The sequence below is a fragment of the Astatotilapia calliptera genome, chromosome 1, assembly GCF_900246225.1.
Source record: "Astatotilapia calliptera chromosome 1, fAstCal1.2, whole genome shotgun sequence".
Taxonomy (NCBI): domain Eukaryota; kingdom Metazoa; phylum Chordata; class Actinopteri; order Cichliformes; family Cichlidae; genus Astatotilapia; species Astatotilapia calliptera.
The window spans coordinates 4,561,834-4,583,476 of NC_039302.1; the positions used below are offsets into that span (position 1 = coordinate 4,561,834).

Below are 21,643 nucleotides of genomic sequence, written 5' to 3' on the forward strand. Positions count from 1 at the left end.
TGTTATTGTTTCAGCTGTTTTCAGCTTTTTTCAGTGTTTTATTTGTTCGGTTTGGCTCAGATTAAAGTTATTAGATTAGATTAATAAAGTTTTATTTTATCTAATCCCCTGGGTGGTTTTCATACAGCTGAATAAACGTTAAACAGAAAACTGATTAAACAGAAGTGTGAGATGGTCGAGAATTTACGCCAGTGTCCTGTTATATTTTAGATAGCAAGGAGCAGACGGCTGAGTTTATTAAACTCCACCGAGACAGCGGTGATTCTAATCTGAAGGCTAGACCATCCAATTTCACAGCCGTTTACGTCCGGCCTACCCGACCTTCTGAGGACCCGGCCCACGTAGACTTGTGGTTTCTGAAGCTTCACGCTCTGCATGTAACCTCACAGTCATGGGTTTAAACACATCTGTGGTTACAGCAGCCTCCACCATGCAGTCACAGATATTGCTGTTTCAGTTTTTGTCAGTAGACTAGTTCTTTTCCATGAAACTGCTAATAATTTTTTTTTTTTTGTTAAACCAAGGACATGACGGTAGAAAGTCATAGCCCAAAGAAACGCTGGACAGTTACATCATTATACTGTAGCTCATAATCAAAGTCTCTGTGGAGAATATGGGTGGGATTTTTACTTCTGAAATCTCACTCGACATCAGAGCATTTACACACATATCAAAAAGAATATTTAAACACAAAACAAGTAAAAAGAGTGAAAGTTAGAGAACAGTTTGTAGTTCTGTAAATGAAGTCAGTGTACAGCTGAGAGTAGCAGAAGGCTTTTTTCAGAGTTTGTTCCAAAACCCAGATATGCTAACATGCTGTCATGCTAGGACATGTTATCGTGTTAGCAAGTTAGCATTTTCTAACACAGCTACATGTATATCAGCTGAGACTGCTGGAAATGTAATTGGTTGGGAACATACAGGCTCATACATCAAAGCACTGCATGAATATAGAGTCAATATCAACCTTCTTTACTAATATCTGCAAATAAAATGGCATTCAGTGATATGAGTGGGTACTGTTTATCTGTTGTGTCCCATCAACAGGCTAAAGGTTTGAAGATGAAGAGATGAAATAATAATAATAATAATAATGGATTGCATTTATATAGCGCTTTTCGAGACCCTCAAAGCGCTTTACAATTCCACTATTCATTCACTCTCACATTCACACACTGGTGGAGGCAGCTACAGTTGTAGCCACAGCTGCCCTGGGGCAGACTGACAGAAGCGAGGCTGCCATATCGCGCCATCGGCCCCTCTGGCCAACACCAGTAGGTGAAGTGTCTTGCCCAAGGTCACAACGACCAGGACAGACAGAGCTCGATCGAACCGGCAACCTTCCGGTTACAAGATAAGCTTCCCAACCCCCTGAACCACAGTCGCCCCCTGAACTATGGTCGGGGTGACGACCGAACTGAAACACTTATTATTACATTACATCTGCATCAAACACTGCGACAAAACTGAGTGAAATGTGTCAGAATGGAGCAAAGTGCTGGTGATAATATAATGTCCTGCTTTCAACATTTGCAGCAACAATCCTTAACATCCTCAGCTCTGCCCTCTGTTTTCCACACTGGGTTTTTTCTTCACTGCCACTAACTAAAGCCCTGATGACAGAGGGGTGGGGGTTCAATCCTACATCTTTCTCATGTACAATCACAACAATATTGCCAAAAAAAAAATCCACAGCCACAAGTCTTACTGTTGCTATGGGCACGCTTCACTGGCTCCTGCTGCTGAGTTACACTGACCCAGTCTTGGCTGAGGGAGACGCATTGCAGCATTTCTGTGAGAGGGAGGGGAGGCTCGCATTGCACGCTAGCATGCAAGCAGCATTACACAGTATAGGAGGTAAAAGCCAGTGACAGAGCATCAGCAGTATAATAACCATGTAGGCGGTTCGGCCACGAGAATCTATATTTAGCACAAAAGATGCTCCTCAACCTTGAAAACGTGAAGGAGCTGACACTGGCTATTAATGGGTCCTTTCCCTGCTGGAAAGGGAAGGTTAGTGAGGGTGGGGGGCAGCACTCGAGGAGAAAATGACATGCCTTAATGTTATAAGGATGCACGGAGGGTCAGAGATAATCCATCGACATGTTCAAGTCGTAGTCAGGAGCAAACTAACAGCTAGTGTCATGTCTGCTCAGTAAACACATGTGCTCCAGCTTTTCACATAATGTCAAACCTGTGAACAATCTGCATTTGCTCAGCTGCTGATCAAGCAAGCAGAGTGTAAAAGCACCAAAGCAGGAGCATCATGAGCATCGCATTTTCGCCAACTGGTGCTGAAAGAACAATGAAAGATCATATTTCTATTCTTGTTTTATATCATTTTCAGTATGAATAAGGGAGAATGTAGGCTCTTTGATTTCCAAGAGATCCACAACCGTGCACGTATTTTAATGACATGAAATCTACCAAAATAGATCTATAAACATTTGAACTGCAACACTTTCTGAATTTCAAGTCTTTAATTGAACTCACCACAGGCATTCGAACAGTTTAATAATCCTGGCTGAATCACTGTGAGCCTCTTAGAGCTTTGTTTGCTCACATTCAGCATGCAGCTGTGAAGGAAACTGTTTTTCAGTCTTTTATTTAATTAACACTGCTGAACATCTGTGTATGTTCTCAGTCATCCAGGTCATCTGTTTCTTTCCAAGCTCCTGAGACTGCTGAACATCTCTAACTGACTGAATTACACAGCTGAGAAGTCTGTCACCTGTTTATCCCAAATTTGGGGGAACAGTTGGAACCTCGCAGTGAATTGGTAGCCTGGTGTACCTCCACACTGTGCCAAGGCAAACTTGTTATGCATTTCCTTTTTTTCTTTCAGTGTAATGGCTGCAATGCATCAAGGTACAGGTGGGACAGGCCAATATCAACCTTCATCTTATACTCTGCTCTCGACCTGGGTCCTGCACAGAATCCTGCGGTGGGTCGGTGCCCTCAAGGAGCTTGCTAAATAAATCTGAATGGATTAAGTGCTATTATCTAACTGAGGGTTGTGGGGGGGCTGGAAATGATCCCAGCTGGGATAGAGGTGAGTATATGTCTTTGTTCTGTGGAGGAAGCCAGAGTGTACGGACAAAACAAGCAAACATATACGTCCCGGCCAGATGGCGGATTCAAACCCACGACCTTTCTGATGTGAGCTAACAGTGCCACTTCGCTTCTTATGTGTTTTTCTATTTCACATCTCTAACATCAGAATCAGAATACTTTATTGATCCCTAGGAGAAATTCTCTTTTGTTACAGTGCTAAACAAGCATTAACAAAGACAGACAATACACTAACTAAGAATAGCACAATATATACAGGCATATATATACATAAAGTCACTTATTAATAAATGTCTGAAAAAGGAAGAACGTGCAAAAAGGGTGTAGCTGTTGCAGTAAACAGTGTGTTAAGTGGATGCGTTGTACAGGGAGCCACAGGCAGGAATGATTTCCTGTGTCGTTCAGTGGTGCTTTTCGGTAATCTCAGTCTCTCACTGAGCGCGCTCCTGTGACTGACCAGCATGTCATGGAGTGGGTGGGAGGTGTTATCCAACATTGTCTTTATCTTGGACAACATCCGCCTCTCCGACACCACCTTGAGGGAGTCCAGCTCCGTCCCCACAACATTACTGGCCTTACGGATCAGTTTATCGAGTCTGTTTGCATCTGCGACCCTCAGCCTGCTCCCCCAGCATGCAACAGCATAGAGGATCGCACTGGCCACCACAGACTCGTAGAAAATCCCGAGAATTTTCTGGTAGATGTTGAAGGACCTCAGTCGCCTCAAAAAATAGAGACGACTCTGGCCCTTTCTGTAAAGTGCTGTGGTGTTTGTAGCCCGGTCCAGTTTATTGTCCATGTGTACTCCAAGGTATTTATAGTCCTCCACAATGTCAACACTGACCCCCTGGATTGAAACAGGCGTCAAGTGTTTCCTGGTCTTCCTGAAGTCCACGATCAATTCCTTGGTCTTTGCCACGTTGAGCTGCAGATGATTCTGTTCACACCACGTGACAAAGGAGTCGACCACAGCCCGGTACTCTGTCTCATCAACCCTGCTGATGCATCCAACCACCGCAGAGTCATCAGAAAACTTCTGAAGATGGAGGTCTCTGTGCAGTGGCTGAAGTCTGTGGTGTAGAGGGTGAAGAGGAAGGGGGAGAGGACAGTCCCCTGTGGTGCCCCTGTGTTGCTGATTACCTTGTCAGAAACACACTGTGGGAGACGTACATATTGTGGTCTTCCTGTCAGGTAATCAACAATCCAGGACACCAGAGAAGCATCCACCTGCATCGCTGCTAACTTATCACCCAGGAGGGTCGGCCTGATGGTATTGAAAGCACTAGAAAAGTCAAAAAACATGACCCTCACAGTGCTCGCCGGCTGGTCCAGATGGGTGTAGACACGATTGAGCAGGTAGATGATGGCGTCCTCAGTTCCGAGACGAGGCTGATAAGCGAACTGAAGGGGATCCAGATGTGGTCTTACTATGGGTCGCAGCTGGTCCAGGATGAGCCTTTCCAGGGTCTTCATGATGTGGGAGGTCAGTGCCACGGGCCTGTAATCCTGGGGGCCACTGGAACGTGGCGTCTTTGGTACAGGGACGAGGCATGATGTCTTCCACATCACCGGGACCCTCTGCAGACTCAGACTCAGCATAAACAGTTTATGAAAGACTCCACACAGCTGGGGGGCACAGGCCTTGGGGACGAGGGGACTCACTCCGTCTGGTCCAGCAGACTTGCCTGAGTGAAGTCTCCTCATTTGCATCTGAACCTAGTCTTGACCAAAAGTGATGGGGGGGTTTCAGAAATCTCACAGGAGGCAACAGCGCCATGTGAAGAAGAGGCTGGCACAGTGGTGTGGCTCTGGATTCCAGGCTGACCACAGGTGAGGTTGTGGGGGTGTGAGCAGACACTGTGGTGTCGAATCTATTGAAAAACAGATTCAACTCGTTAGCTCTGTTCTCACCTCCCTCAGCTGCCCTGCTGTTGGTTGGCCTGAATCCAGTGATGGTCTTCATGCCCCTCCACACCTCTCTCATGCTGTTCTACTGGAGTTTCCACTCCAGCTTCCTGCTGTAATTATCCTTAGCCTCTCTGATCTTGTCCTTTAGTAACACCTGGATCTTCCTCACCTCCTCTTTGTTGCCCCCTCTGAAAGCCCTCTTCTTGTCGTTGAGGAGGGCTTTGATGTCCTTAGTCACCCACGGCTTGTTATTTGGGTAACAATGAACAGTCTGAGCTGGAACAATGGAGTCGGTGCAGAAAGTTATGTAGTCTGTGATACACTCAGTAAGCCTATTGATGTCCTCGGTGTGAGGCTCACAGAGTGTTTCCCAGTCGGTCACCTCGAAACAGCCCTGTAGTTCCGCTAAGGCCTCCTCTGACCACCTCCTAATGCTCCTCGTGGTCACAGGTTCCCTCATGTGGAGCTCAAAGGGAAATTGTGCTCAAACTTAGGTTTCTGTATATGTCACAACAGTCACAATGGGTTCATCAGCAAACACATCAGGACCACTGATGGTACAGTCGAGCCTAACATTAACCCCAGCTATCGTTATCTCTTCTGTTTATCTAACTATTATCACATTATAATCATCACAAAAATCCTCATTTTTTAACTTTGGCCATGTTTTAATTTGAATGACTCAACATTTTAAAAGTGTTTTCAACAGAAAAACACACCCCGGCTGCTCTGAGTTGAACCTTTCCTTATCTGCAAATAATGTTAATGCTTCTGTTAATTTTGATATCACTAGCCATATCTGATTCTGAGTTCTCGTTCCTAATAGGAAAACAAGCACCAAGATACCATCAGAATAAACAACATTCTAGATTTTAGTTCCAAAGAATTATCAGTATGGCTGTTCTGCCATGTGTCGAGTGGGTTTTATACTTTCCACGTCCGTGACTCCGCTAGAATCTGCTCGGATGCCTCAAAGATGTATATCAGGAATGATTCGGCTGTCGGATCTCCAGCTATCATTGTCTGTGTCTGCAACAGGGTATAATCCAGGTTTTACAATAAAGTCAAATGTCCGGGAGTTTATGAAAAAGGTTTATGATGTCAAATGGAGTTAGAAGTTAGCAGTAAGCTAGCTAGCTAGTTGATGTATAAAAATGTTTCTACTGTATTTTTAAATTAAACAAAAATTTACAGCATAGCTTTGGACATAAGATAAAACAGAGACAAAAGTCCAGCTTGCTGACCTTCAATAATCACTTCATGGCTACCTACAGATCTTTGGTTAGCCTTAGCACAGGCTAAGTTAGCACGGGGAAGATGTGAGACGAGGGTTAAAATGAGTCCTTGATGGGTCATTATATGGCTTTACATGTGTTATCTTACTCTAATATTTCAATTTCTTTGATAATCTGAAACAGTTACAAAAAACTCAGTAACTCATGAAGGGGGCAAACACCTTTTAACACCACTGTATGCTAGTTTCAGATATCTTGGTTAGTCCAAACAACAAACTAGAAAAGCATTCAGAGCCTCTGTGTGTGACGAAACACTTCCACTCCAGCCCACTAATATAAATGTTCTGCATGTCTGAGAAGCCTATTAACCGCTTCACACTCCTCACCCTTATTTGTACTTAATAACGTGTCTGAGGACAATCTCCTGTAAGGCCACTTCTGTGCCCACACATCACTCACACTGTTATCATGGAAACAAATGCAGCCCAAATGTAGTGTGGGCCTCTGTGGCTCATGCTTGTGATCTGGCTGAGCAGCATGCACTAATAAAGAAAGATTAACTGAAGCAGAGTAGGTGCTGCAGTAGAAATGTGACAGTCTATCAGCCTCGTTGGCTCTGGCTGTTTCTAATAACAACTGCATGATGACTGTTCACTGTGGCCTCTAATGGGATGGAGAAGAACAATATAGCTTCAGGATGTTGGCTGTATAGAATAATTTAATACTCTATATCAAATGGACCTCACCATGGTGTTGTGAAGGCCTTTTTATATTTTATATTTAGTCTTGTTGTGTTCTTGTGTTCTGTTACAGGTTTCAGTGTTTCCTTTTCTTCTCAAGCTTCTTTCTTTAGTCTTTTTATCTTAAAGGTAAATTTAGCCATGCGTCTGGAGTTTATATTTCCTGTCTGATGGTTTTCCATCCTTTCCTGATTGTCAACTCACTATAATTGTTTCCAATTGTACCTCACTTGCTAATCAGACCTCTGTGCATACACCTCCTGTATGTTGCTTTGCTTCTTGCATGCTTATGCTGCTAACACGACAGTGGCTCTCTGCAAGCACCTTCACAGATAGCATGCTAACGCTAAGCTAGCCAAGAACCCAGAGTGAATGCCGACCCCAGCCCAGCAGCCAGACCCTGAACTTCAACAGGTAACAAACTAATGAGCAGTCAGGTTCCATTTCTACCTGTCTACATGTTTCTGAAGTAAAGCCACCATGGTGATTTCTTTTAACATCTCTTTGTTCTGGTTTTCATCGTTCCTTTGTGTTCTTAGCTTTGTGCTCATAACTAAATACTAAGAGAACAACTGTATGTGTTTCCTCATTGGGATAGGCTTTTGTGCTTGTGTTTATATTGGTTAACAGTAATTATGCGACAATGAATTTTAGGTTATTTTATGAAGAAACATGAAAGTAATGTAATGAGTAGTGTAATGAATTACTTTCTCCTGGGAGTAATTAAGTAAAGTAACGCATTAATTTTAAGAAAGATTGGAAATACCACCAACATGCACAAACATTTGGCCACACACCATGCAATTAATTTGCATGAATGTAATGTCTTTGATATGCAGCTTAGAGATGGCAGTGACTTTCAAAGCAAAACCAATGAGAACTGATAACAGAATCAAAATGGAATGGAAATGAAAAGTGATATTGATAATGGAATCAGAAAAGCTAAATTCTTATTGATTCCCATTCCTACTCAGGACACCTGTCAGTCAGTCCTGTTAAAAGGGAGTTTTTCCTTCCAACTGTTGCCAAAGTGCTTGCTCATAGGGGGTCATATGATTGTTGGGTTTTTCTCTATTTGTATTATTGTTGGGTCTACCTTACAATATAAAGTGCCTTGAGGCGACTGTTGCTGTGATTTGGCGCTGTATAAATGTAATTGAGTGTTTTTTACTCCCCAAGGTTGCTGCTTGGTAACAACTTGCTTGGTTTGGCTTTGATATTTTTTTCTCATGTCCTTTCCAAATAAGTTTTTGTGGGTATTTCTAGAAAACAGCATTTATGTTTATTTTTTTCTTTTAACTTGTTTCTTTTTCATGAGAAATTTTCTTTTTGATAATCCATCAGAACATCTTGAAGCGTCCTGCTTTCTAAAACGATCCATATTTAAGAACTGCTATGAAGCGTTTTATATTAGTGTGCAACCTCTATGTTGCAAAATCTTGTAGCAAGTTGTTTTTGCAAGAGAGTGCACAAGTAAAGCTTCCCCCTACACTTGAAAATTTGAGTGAGATGTCCGATAGTGAGTGGGTGCTCACAGCACTGAGGAATACATCCAAAGCAGCACCAGCCTACACGCTCCCGTCTCCATGATAGGAAGTGCTTTGCATCTGCTATCGTCCATGCAGGCAGCGGCACATTTACTGCCAAATCATCTCCAAGCCGAGGGCCACACTTTCATAAAATGCCACCTAAGTGATCTCGGCTGTGTGTTTACTTGTAAAAGTAGACCACGTCCCATATATGTCACTCTGTGTGCCTCCACATAGCATGATCCTACACCCTAACCACGGTGGTTAAAAATAAAACAGGATAACATTGCCAGTGGCAGTTCAGTTTTTCCGTTGCAAAGAAAGCACACAGACGTGATGACACATAGAACCTTGTTCTGCTGGACTTCCAGTAAGACTTTAAATTCTCCATTAAAGTGCAGCTTTCTGATTTTTGCTCTGAAGCTCTTATAAACAAACCAATTAAAAGCTGCTTATAGTATCTGGCAGGTTTTCAGCTGTCAGCAGCTTATGTTTATAGGCTACCATACAAGCTTATTCTTTTCAGTAGCAGCATGATAAATGATGCTGTCCCTCTGTAACAAAAGCAATAAGGTGCACTTGTTATGACTGGTCAGAGTAGTGAGAACTAAATAAGAACATAATGAGTTCAGTTACTGGTTTCATCATGTTGCAATTATTATCTCATACAAACTGCTTCCGATGAAAGCACTGTGTCATCTCAGAATATTTACACAGGAAAGCTCACAGAGTCTGTGTAATATAGGAAAGCAACAGACCAACATAGAGTACTGTTTTACTGAGGATGTAATGGATTACTGTAATGGCATTACATTTATCTGTAACACAGTACTAAAACCCAGTATTGGACTTGGAAGCGCCAAATATAAGAGCAATGTACAAATTTTGAGGAGTGACAGTTGTTTCTGATTTACTGGACAAAGGTTCAAACAGAGTAAAGACTGTTCTACAAAATAAAAGTATCCGCTGCTCCGAATGTAATACTGAAGCTCAACAACCTGTGACCACGTTCTGAGATGCCTACAGCGAGCTAGCAGTGAAAAGCTTCAGGAACTACAGTTGTGAGATGCTCGACCATCAGCCAGCGCTCGACTCTCAGTTAGAAACAAAGGTGCTCATTTATACAGCACAATTGTTTCTGCGAGTGCTCGATGGGCTGTTTTTCACATACTTTGCTAACTGAAGACATATGTCAAGTATTAATGCAGCTTACTAATTACTATTAATTATATTTGGTGACATTTTTGCTGTTTGTGCTAAGCTGTGACCTCCAGCTGGCACTGGGGTAGTTTGGCTTGAATGAGAATGATCACTTCAGAGTTTGAGGCCCTTCATGTTTCTCTCAAACTGCGTTTTACAGTCTCGCTCCAACTAAGCGAAACATAAGTGATATTTCTTCTTTCGGGGGATCACGAGTGACTGTGCGACCATCCATCACACTGTACAGATGCTGTACTCTCACATAAACTAAGAGAGGAGTGCACTGCTGTAACTACAGACAATTCAATTCTAAGTGAATCATGACTCCAAGCTCTAGGGGCCAAGAGTTATGTAAGAAATCACTCCAGTCTTCATTTCCTCAGAGGGACATAAGTGTGAAGTGTAGCTGATTTGTAGCTGCTGCGTCTCCTGTCAGTTGTATTAACACTGATGCAGTTTCCAGGCAAGTCTGGGGGGAAATAATCAAAGCGCAGTTGTTGCTGAGCCTGTGGCACGGCAGCAGTCCTTCTGATATTAAAAGCTACTTTTTAATTTTGACTCTATCAATATTAATGTGGTTATAACTGTAGATGTGTGATAGAATATATTTTGCTCCATTCAAGAGTATTTGTAAAGCATCAGAATACAGCATTAGGTGAGATTCATGAGTTTTGGAAAAAGGCTAAAATCCTAAAACTGCTAACGTGCTACATTTAGACTTCTTAGCCAAAGTCCCCTAATGTCCCCTTGCACATGTGCCTCCACCATGGATCTCCTCTGGGGTGTCAAAATGCAACCCTTCAGAGTGATATTTATTTTTTGGGGAAGCACAGTTACAGGCCCGAGACTCGTGAGTCACACAAGCATGAAACTGTGCTGAAGATCTCCTCACCTGACGCTGGGCAAATGTTTGGTCTCTGTGCAAAGGTCCATGATGAATTTGCAGAATGCACAGTATCAAAAAGGGACATCCAGATGTAAAAAGTGAGTCTGAGTCTACTCGACCCGCCGTACAGACTCGAAAATGTGTGAACGAGTACTTGGCAGTGGAAATATTCCTGAGGGCAGTTATGTCCAACCAAACGGTGTCACAGAGCATGTTGATGGAAAGGAGCAAACACTTTAAACTTATCTAAGCAAGAAAAGATGGACCTTCATGTTAACGGTCTCAAACTTTCATTAACCCTTAGAGGTCAGAGGTGAACCTTTTATTCTGGAGAATCTGAATACCTTTTTGATGTGTGTTAGTATACAGTAACTGTAATTGTTCCCTGACTGCCAAGACTTGGGAGAACAATTTAAAAACAGACATAGTCTGAGAGTCTGGGGTTAGCAACAGCTGTGAGCTCTGAATCCAAGTCAGTGAATTGATTTTCAAATCTTGGACATGATAGCTTTGTTAACACCGTTAATACCAACACGTTCTTATCGCAGCTCATCACGTACCGACGCTATGTGACCAGTCGTCGATGTGTTGGGATGAGAATGCTCTCTTAACACTGTTGCTGCTGCTGAATTCATTTATCTCACCGCCTTATCCTTGATTGCAAAAATCATAATTTGTTAATTATGTTGATCATTAACTTAAAACAAAAGACCTTTGAAAGCTTTGAAACAGAGCAGTATGAGCCCAAACAACATGGTGCTGATTGAATGTGTGATTTGTCATGCTTTGTTAGAAGGATGCGCTCGCTCATCAGGCACCAACCTGAGCTCTCTGTCAAAGCTGCTCTCAAACCACATTTGCGTTTACAGTATCCAGCCTGGGAGAGACAAAAGCCAGTACCTGTTGAACCTGATCTTATACCTGCACATCGCCTCTTCTTGACATCATCACATTTCACCTCTGCTGAAAATACATCTTGCCTCAGGAAACCGAGAGACAGAGCTCGTTAGCAGAAATTCATTTACACTGCCAACAAAGACTCTTCTCACTTATAGAAACTATGTTCAACATAGAGCTGGGCGATAGAACGATAACGATATGTATCGCGATATAACTTTTACTCGATAGAGAAATTAAGCTATCGCGATAGACCTCGCCGCTCTTGTCCTCTTAAAAAAAAAAAAAAAAAAAAGGTCAGCCAATCCAAATTAAGTAGCGCAGAGCCGAACCAATCACAGCTGCAGCGTCACGTCGCGTGACTTGTTACGTACAGCACAAGTGCCAAGCCGCACGTGTGTTTGTTTGGGAAGCAGCCAGCGGGTAATGGAGGAAATGAGTGTGCCGACTAGAAAAATCAACCGAGCGTGACCGAAGAGAAAACGGATGACGGTTCCAATGCCGGAGAGATTGTCGAACGGAAGAGCCATAGAAGTTCCGTAGTGTGAAGGTATTTCGGCTATTTCAAGTCTGACAAAAAATAGAGTAGCGTGCACTGTAAATGTGCCGAAAGCAAGTCTGGAAATACAATAAACTGGTGCATGCGTCACACTGTGCGCCACGTTATTGTTTCGGTGAAATGAATTTCTACAATACTGTTACTGTTAATTCTACTCTCTGCAGTGTTTAAATGCTTACATATACACACAGTTACTGTCCCTCCACACATACGACTCTGTTCTGCTTCTATGCCCCAGCTTTGTTTACTTTTTCCCACCGAGGCTTCTAGACTTCTGATTGGCCAACATTTCTGCACGGTTAGGAATCTAGCGCCACCTGCTGCTTTGGCATGTTCATAGCAGCGTTTTTCTTCATTTCTGCCTTTATGTGTGGACGGGATTATTTTTTAAAACGAAAACGGAAAATCTCCGTTTTCAAAAATACCCGTGTACGTGTGGACGTAGCCTCAGTGTCTGACTGGAAGCGCTAATTCGTCATTCGGCTTTTGTCAGACTAAAGTAACTGTTAAAACTGTTTGAAAAGCTCAGCTATACAACAAGGAGAGATTGAGAATTTCCTTTTAGTTCTCAGTTTATTGGATATTGACAAAAGTTAGTCAGTTTTGTCTGTTCTTCTGTAAAACAAACTAAGATTTATTTTTAGAATTAATATTTTGTTTCTAAGTGGAATTGACAATTTAGTCTGTTTCGTTTGTTCTATTTTGAAACTTAAACGCTTTAGCGGCTGCCTTTTGTGTAGTTTGCAATATTTGCCTTTATTTATCTGAAAAAGTCTCATGTTCCTTAAGTACATCTACCCTGTTGAACTTATTATGGGAAATAAATATTTAAAAACAAGCTGCTGATTATTTCACATTTTACTTGTGAGCAACGGCACATTTAAATCTTACAAATATAGTTATTTGGCTTATATCGTGATAGATATCGTTATCGCCTGAAATGAAAAAAACATATCGTGATATGAAAAAATCTCATATCGCCCAGCTCTAGTTCAACAGCAACAGCAGTTAAAAATAGCTCCTCTGATTACTGTACAGCACGTTAGGTACACATGTGCAGTTACCGACTGACACCACTGCTTTATTTTTGATTGCCAGAAACACTATGTCTATTCTCACTGCTATACTTTCCCCCTCCCTTTATAATCTGTGTAAAAAACTAAAACTTTCTTCTTGTACCCAGTTACACCCAACAACCATATCACTGAGCAGGAGAAAGCATCAATCTACCCACAGTGAGGAGTGCGTACTTGTGGCAGCAGGGCTCGCAAAACTTTGAAATTCCTGGTAGCCCTTCAGGCACTCTTTAGATTTTGGCAAACAAAATAAATTTAAGTAGCCTGAATAAAAACGAGCTTATTTTTAATGTACAATATTGTAAAAGAAACAAAACATCGGTCAAAAAATCGTTAAACACAAATTACTGTATAAAAATTACAATCATCAACTCAAATATTTGGTTCTAATTGAACAGAAATTTCTATGAACCTGTAAGAACTGTGAAGAACATGAATCAGTCTGTGTCGGATCCTGAATCTGACGTCACGGGTACGAGGAACCAACATCCAGGCCATTTGCTTTGTGATGTTTGCAAAGACTGCTACATTTTGCCGGTGGTACTTCACTCTTTGCAACATAGCACGCTGTTCTAAACAGATTTTTCAGGACTTCTTGTTGTGCTTGGGTTATTTTTAGTATTTTTTTTTTTTATTGGTGTTTGTTCTGGGAAAGATGCTGCAGACTGTGCAATAATGCATTTCTTGTATTTCTCATGGGTTCTTATGGGGTCTTTCCTAAAATTACTGGTCCCAGCAACAAAGGCGTGTGTCGAGTCAGGGGGAAACTCCCAGTTAAATTTGTGAAAGAAAGCAAAAGCATTGACATATATTTTCCTTTCCTATGAAAACCCGACAGGCAGGGCTGAGATAGATTTTGGTAGCCCGACTGGAAGACACAATAACCCCGGGACGTCGGCTAGAGATTTTGCGAGCCCTGGGCAGGATGTCACGTATTTAGTTGCCCTCCATGTTCCGTGTCTTAGTGTCTTTGCTGTCTACACGTGTGTCTCCAATAAAGGTTCAGCTTTAGTCACAGAATATTTTGTTTTTTGCCAAAAAGTAATCATTCCTCATTCCTGGTCTTCAGCACTGTAGTCCTTCATCTGTTTTTTGTGTGCCTCCAGCACATCATCATAGCTGGTCTCAGTCCCTTATTACAAACCTTCCCTCTCAGTCTTGCTGCAAATCACCCCTGATGCTCGTCTCTACGTTTTGCATCTTATTAACTTTTTCCTGTATATGCAGGTAATGAACTATTTGCCTAATCAGCACCAGGCTCTTGTGCTGATGCTAAAATGTCGGTAGGTAATTACAATTTGCTACCTGAGGAGTTTAGTATGCCCCTGGCTGCAATGCATTGTGGTCTTTAGTATGTGGGTGTGGAATCTGGGCTCTCATTTTTAGCCCATTCCTTTGCCTGTGATCTTTGAATGTGAAGGCAAAGTAGCAGCACCCTTGCACCTCTGCTGTTTTAATGTATGACACTGACAACTGTCTGTTTGTAAAAGAAGCTGAGTCTCAGTCAGTCTGAGCCAAAGCTTTATCAGTGTGGTGCTATCCCCACTGCTGGACATCCAGTGTGACCGCACCCCGTCCCATCCTGCTGATCTCAGCACGCACGCTAAGGCATTACAGGAGTTCACAGAGCACAGTGCAGGGCAGTGTGGGGGTTACTTGGGGAAGGGATGCTTTGTTGGACGGTGAGTCTGTGCAAACCTCTAATAACCCAAAGAATAAAACCTGATCCGCTGGATTTGGACATTATGAAACAAGAATCCGGCGGCATTTGGTCCCCAGTGACCTGAGCTGCTGTGCTCAGTGTGCGTGTGGACATCCTGCAGTCTGCAGGACAAAAGCAGCTCAAGGACGTTTCAAAGACACAGAGCGCAGTAAAGGCCAGGGTTTTAACAGAGCAGTGTAGCTTTCAGCTATACAACAAACTTGTTTAGTTGACACAAATGATGTTTACAATTTCTCATAGCTTCAATGTGTTTGTGCAATCAGTGAGTTAAATAGCAGAGAATATCATGCAGATCCTCTAACAGCCACTTGAGACTAGGGCTGCCACAAACGATTATTTTGATAGTCGACTAGTCACCGATTATTTATGCGATTAGTCGACTAATCAGATCATCATCCACTGGACGTAAAACTACAGCTTATTGCACCAGCAGCATATGTTCTTATATAACTATCATTAGCTTACAGCTTTAAGCTTTTAAGGTGCTAACTAAAAATAAAGACAAGATGGTAGTTTATTAAATTTTAATGAAATTTGCAGATTGTTTCGGTGAAGTTTAATAAACTCCTTGCTATCTAAAATATAACAGGACAACGGAGTATATTCTCCAGCGTCTCACACTTCTGATAATCAGCTGTCTGCTTGACGTTTATTCAGCTGTGTAAAAACTATAACTTTAATCTCAGACAAACCGATTTACTCAGGAACAAATAAAATACTAAAAAAAAAAAAAAAAAAAAAAGCCAAACGACAACATTTTTAATTTATCTAAGTGACTCATATATATTTAACCTGAGTAGCGAAAGACGGCGGTGGGTTTGAAAACAATTTGCCGGGAGTCCGGTGTTCTCACCGCGCTAGTGACCTAGCCCCCGGCTAGCTATCGAGCTAGTGGGTAACAGACGTCTCCGAAAACGTCGGAGCGCTTTTGAAAATATGTGGTGTCCTGATAAACTGAGCAGATATTTGAGGTTTACACAGCTACATTCTCGCCTGAAAATATGTTAAACGTTTATTTTGTGACCCAGAAAGAATAATAAGAGTAATATTAAAACTAACTAGCTACCGCCATTGTTGGAAACTGAGCTGGGCCGCGCTATGAATTCTGGGACACAGCTGCTTCTTCTTCTTCTTCTTCTTCGGGGTTTAACGGCAGCTGGCATCCTTGTACATGCAGTGCTGCCATCTTCTGTTTCAGTCCGTTATTACACTCTTAAATCCTGCTACTTATTCCTGCGTCTTTTGGGATCTTACAAAGCTTCAAACGACGCGTCGGCTATTAAATCAGTCGTCGACGATTTTGATAGTCGACGTAATCGTGACTAGTCGACAAATCGTGGCAGCCCTACTTGAGACTGATCCAGAAAAACGAGCCAGTCCCCACAGACTTCCACGTTCAAATCCCCGACTTACAGCACAAGTAACCACGTTTAGAGCCTGGTATAAAAACTGTATGCACCTTAATTCCTTTGTAAACCTTTAACGTTGGGGGCGTGGCCATGTGTAGAGCTAATTCAAGTAATTAAATTAGACCTGTCTCCGTGTTTGCTGCTGGTGCCTTTTGGAGTACCAATGACATCTGTGTGATGAATTCACAGCCAGCCCATCTATAGTTGGGGGCACCTGACTGAATTTTAAGATTTTTAAGACTTTTTAAAAATCCAATATTCAAATATATCAGCAAATGATTATTTCGTTCTTTCAGACACAGAAAATAAACTAACATTTGTTATTTGTAGTTATTTGATGATTTGTGTACTTGTCCAGCTGTGCTGAGATCAGCTAGATTTTGTGTTTGTGGCATCGGTGACAAATTGTGCAATGTCAACACTCACACCATGAGTGAAAGGTTTCCCTCCTGTCTCCTCTTTACTTTTTAATTTTGAGCCATTGTTTGTCATTAATGTGTATACCGATAGACCAATAAATAGGTCAGCCAATAACATCGGCCCACTGGTGGTCTGAGCAGCTTGCTGATATTAGCTGATAAAACACTGGCAACTGTCAAAGCACTAACAATTAGGCTTCAACATGATAACTACCAATCCAAAGGGTGATGTCACAGTAGCTCTGTCCAGTTTGTCTGCAGGGTTTAAGAAAGTCAGGAAAAGTGTTCTAGGAAATGTCAATATTTTGTTACATTTTCTAGGATAAATATCAAAATAAAAGGAAGAATTTTCAAATCAGAAGTGAAAATGATTATTTAGTTTAGCCCAAAGATATTCAGGTTAGTGTGACATTAAACAAACAGATTGTACATTTGAAGGGCTGGAAACCAATCTGTGGCTGTCTGTTGAATATGAATCCACTATGGAATATGTTACCTTGAGTTTCTGGATGATTAATAATTAAATTATTACCACTGGCTCTGCTACGACGAACAGTAAAGAAACCTAAAGGGGTTAAATACAGGGGATATATTTGTGAGATAAATGATTTCAATTATTAATAAACTGCAGGAGTGGATATCCATGGATTAGCTGTATCACCAAAGAAACATGTTTATCTTTGCCGAGCATTTCCATTATGTAAGTAAAACAGCTTAACGGCTGGAATTAATCTTCTTCTCCTTCCCTGTTTCTGGATTAAAACAGCTGTCCGTGCGTCTGCATGTACCTTTCTAATTTTAGACCATTTTTGTCTAGCTTGTTGCATCATTTTGGCGTGGTGTTATTTGGAGAGTGAAGTCTAATCCACAGATTTCACATGAGCTAACAAAGCTGCTGCAGTCTGGCCACAGGAGAGACTCACAGCCAGCCTCAGCTGCTGCCTTCAGGTCAGAAGATGAGCTGGGCCTTTTTTTTCTCCTCACCTTAAAAATCAGGTCATCCAAATTTACTCGAGTGAATTGAAAGCAATCACTTCACTAACAAATGAGCATAAACTGGATGTTAATATGTAAACACGAGTAAGACAGGCTGCTAGCAGGCTTGAGGCTGGAAACACATCTGCCTTTGTGGCCCTTGAAAACATATACATAGTTACTGGGATGTCCAATGATTAGCCCTAATGGCTACATTTGTATCTTCTACCCTTATTACTGACAGTGTACTCTGGATCAAAACAAATGGCACTGTCCTCTGATAAGAAAATGAAGTGATGCCATGCTGAATGCTGCTGAAGACACCGAGGTCATGGCCTAGGTGCTGGTTTGGTGAATTTTAGTTCAGCAAAATGAGCAGGAGTTTAAATCTGGACTTTTAAGTCTTTATTCTTAAATTTGATATTTTCTGAAGGAATTCTGAAGTTCTCCAATAAAATCTATGAAAACATGAAAATTCCTTTAAAACTATGAATAACCCAGATGGGAAACTGCATTTGTAAGCAGATGTTTTAGGATTTTCACACACGCACACAAATCTAAAGTCGTTTGGTCACCTTCAGCTGAGGTGTAATCCAGGATGCATGACCTCTATCCTTCCAATAAAAAGCCACCGTATGCGTATGATAGTGTTTCAGCTTGTAGAAACGCTGTGCAGCAGCCATATGCTATGCAGTATTAGTATTTACTCACATGATATGCTGCAGTCCACGGCCTCGCGTGTAGTTACTGTCAGTGCAGACGAGTCTCGTCCAGCGGCTCCGACCGTCTGCGGATCTCAAACAAGCAGCCGTGTCTAAAAACACCACCGCTCTCCAAAAGCATCCTCTCCGTCTACAGCATCGCGGACGACGGATAACTAAGAAGCCTCTCGGGCGCGAACCAGAAGCGGATAAGTCAGCAGAATGTGAGTGAGAGAGAGAGCCTGACGCGAGAACAAGCGATGAAGAATCCTACCGTCTTTCAGCGGGTGGATGGAGCAGAGGGAGGGGCGCTGGTGCTGCTGCTGCGGATGAGGACGGAGGCAGCATCGGCCTGCTCCACTTCAACACCTACACCGAGCTAACCGCCGCGCTGCTGCGTTCAGGAGCCCGTCGTACACAAGCGATTCAAGGGACCCAGCAGGGATTCATAATGTAAACGTCATTATACTGCTGGCCTGGATGGATTAGGAGAAATAATAGCAACTGTGATACCTGTGCATCCCCACTGTGGGGTTCTTCGCACACCTTCATAATAAATTTTGCTCTGGCTTCTTCACTGGCACCGAGCGCTCAGGTTATCGTGCCTTACAAACGTGTCACCAACACCACTCATCATCCAAGTCTAATTTGTAAAACAATGCAACATGTTTGTGTTGCAGTAGTTTAGTGTTGAGCATCTACAGAGACCCCTTCCTGTTAAAAGCAAGTTTTTCCTTCCCACCGTTGCCAAGCGCTTGCTCATAGGGCGTGTCTGGCTGTTTTTACCTTACTCTATAAAATCCCTCAGGCAACTGTTAATGTGACAAAAATAAATCTGAATTGAACTGAATGGAAAATGTTACTTTGGCTGCTACATGTCACTAAGCTTCGACTCGACAGAACAACAACAATAATATTAAGATTAGCAGCAATAATGAGTCATTATATGTCACCACTCAATTTTAGCTTGAGACAGCTTCTCTTTTTACAACATTGAATTTCACTGCTTTACATTCCCAACTGCCAAGTTTGGTGAGGTGGTCGATCTATATATGGCGTTTAGTAGAATAGATATAGTCCTCAATAAACATTATCATTTAATGCAAAACAAGTGGATAGTCTGTTCTGGGAAGGGGATCTTTCAAACAGCTGTGACTCAAACAGCAGCTGCTGGGTGGGACAGAGACAAACTAAAATAGACTCTGAGCTGTGCCAGCTTGAGCCACTGTAAACCATGAATCACAACACTTTACTAAGACTGATGCTATTCAGCGGTGTGCTTCGTTGACCCTTAGAACAGTCTAGACATTTCACTAATGATTTGTTTCGAAAAAACAAAACAAAAACACGTCTGCAGCTTTTTTTTTTCTTTTTTTTTTAGATCAAACATAAAATGATTTTCTTTGATTAAAAAAAAAACTGATGACGAAAAACTACATGACACTTGAACAGGATGACACTGTTGTTCATCGTCTTTGGACTGCTATGACTAAAGAAGTACTCGACCCTGCAGGGGCTATAATAAGTATTTGAAGCACTTTGTACTGCCATAAGATTTAGTGCAACTCAAACGTAAATAAAGCCACATGAACAAAGTAGTTTAGAGTTTCCACAAAAACAGAAGAACTTTCTGTGGAACTTGTGCAGGAACCCATTGATAATACCCAGAATACATGTCTGCTTGGAAGTTGTGTAGAGCCACAGTAGGCGGCCCACTGTGGGCCCTAGTGCTGATGTGAAATGTAGGAGACATCTGGGCCTGCACTGTGGGTTGGCTGTGGGCTGCCTACACAAAGCAGTGAAATCTCACAGTGTAAGCAGGCAGTAGGCTTGCAGCATACCCACAGTGTGCCCACACTCAGCCGCCCTACTCTACAGGGCCCAGATGTGGCCTCCATTTCACGCCAGTACTGGAGTCCAGATGTGCATGGTACATTACCACCACCAACTGATATGGAATATGGAAAAAATACTACTTTCAAATGCTCCCTTATTCACAAGGGTTCCCACATTAACAGCAGCACAGATTTGATTTGGCAGATTTCTGAACCGGGGTTCTTTTAACTTCCATGTTACTGAGATTTTGAATCAATCATTTTCTTCAAGCGTCGTCTTCCTGACAATGTAATAAATCTGTAGTTTCATCATGTCCACAATAGTCACATTTCCTAATAATTTGCCAGTGAATGTGCCCCCGTGGACCCACAGTGGGTAGGTGTGGGTGAACTGTAGGACTGTGGGGTAACTATGAGTTTTTATGGGCAAGCCTATTATATGTTGGCCACAGAAGGCCCTCTAAGGGCTGAACTGCCATGGCACCTACATGGCCTAACCTATATGAGCCTCAAATATGGGTAACTCATTCATACAATCAATCAAGTGTTTTTGCCTAACAGACGACCTGCTTTTCCTCCCGGGCCAAACCAAAGCAAAGAAGTGAACAAAGGAAGATTTGGGGTGGGGGCGTGGCTTAGCTTGACCTTTTTTGCTTGCACAAACTTTGCTCATGCTCCGTTAGTAACAGATCAGTTCATGGTTGATGAGCTCATAATAGTTTTACAGGTTACACTGAAAAAGCTGCATCCATTCTCTAAGCTAAATGTGTTTAATGCTATCCGGTTGTTCAGTCTGACGTCACTAGCCGTGTCTGGGTCTAAACTCCGCTGCAGGTCCATATATCAAACGATCACTGTGGCATTACTGAGAGTTGAAAAACTGTCTAAAGTCTTTCATCTTTAATAAAATGATCAGCGTTCTGCTCTACCAGGTGTAACAATTGAGTTTAACATCCAGGCATCCATGATAACGGAATTTATGACATTTAACGGAGTTAGAAGTTAGCAGGAAGTTAGCTCGCTAGCTTCCTGCTAAATACAATATAGCATGTCCTGACTGCGGGGGGTTGGAAACAAATGAAAACGTACAGCTCTGTTATCACTTCCAGCATAAATGAAGACAGAAAACTAAACAGCAGTGACGTTTGTAGGGTTACTGAAGTTGGGCTAGCTGGTATATAATGATGTGCTACGTGACAGCTAGCGAGACAGCTATGTTAGCATAATATAAACAAGCTAACTTTTTTCCCACTCGATAAAAGTTAACGTGAGTGTTGTCGGTGGTCAGGAACAAATGTAATCGCATGGCAGGATTCTGTAAAAGGACCAAACTTCAGCCAGGAGAACAACTGAGATAATCCATCCACAATACGAGGTTAGTCATTCATATACTGCTGCATGGGCTGGGCTGTAGTTACATCCTAAGGTTTTAAAAACTGAGCTTAAATAAATGATTAGTGATAATAAAAGCCGAGGGAG

General features: G+C 42.1%; 1 protein-coding gene and 1 long non-coding RNA gene across 3 annotated transcripts in view; one reads left to right on the top strand and one right to left on the bottom strand.

The window, feature by feature from the left end:
• map1aa (microtubule-associated protein 1Aa) overlaps positions 1-21,643 on the bottom strand; it is a 58,806-nt gene that overhangs the window by 21,634 nt on the left and 15,529 nt on the right. The window contains exon 1 of one of the 2 annotated variants that reach the window (XM_026148195.1): positions 18,340-18,422. The exons of the other annotated variant lie outside the window; for it this stretch is intronic. The gene's annotated coding sequence lies outside the window, so the exon portion shown is untranslated. Of the gene's footprint in view, positions 1-18,339; positions 18,423-21,643 lie in introns of those variants that run through there. 2 annotated transcript variants of the gene reach the window in all.
• Positions 7,337-21,643, top strand: part of LOC113010331 (uncharacterized) — a 29,562-nt gene continuing 15,255 nt past the window's right edge. Inside the window, exon 1 of the long non-coding RNA XR_003270316.1 lies at positions 7,337-7,369. This is a non-coding gene — a long non-coding RNA (uncharacterized LOC113010331). The remainder of the gene's footprint in view (positions 7,370-21,643) is intronic.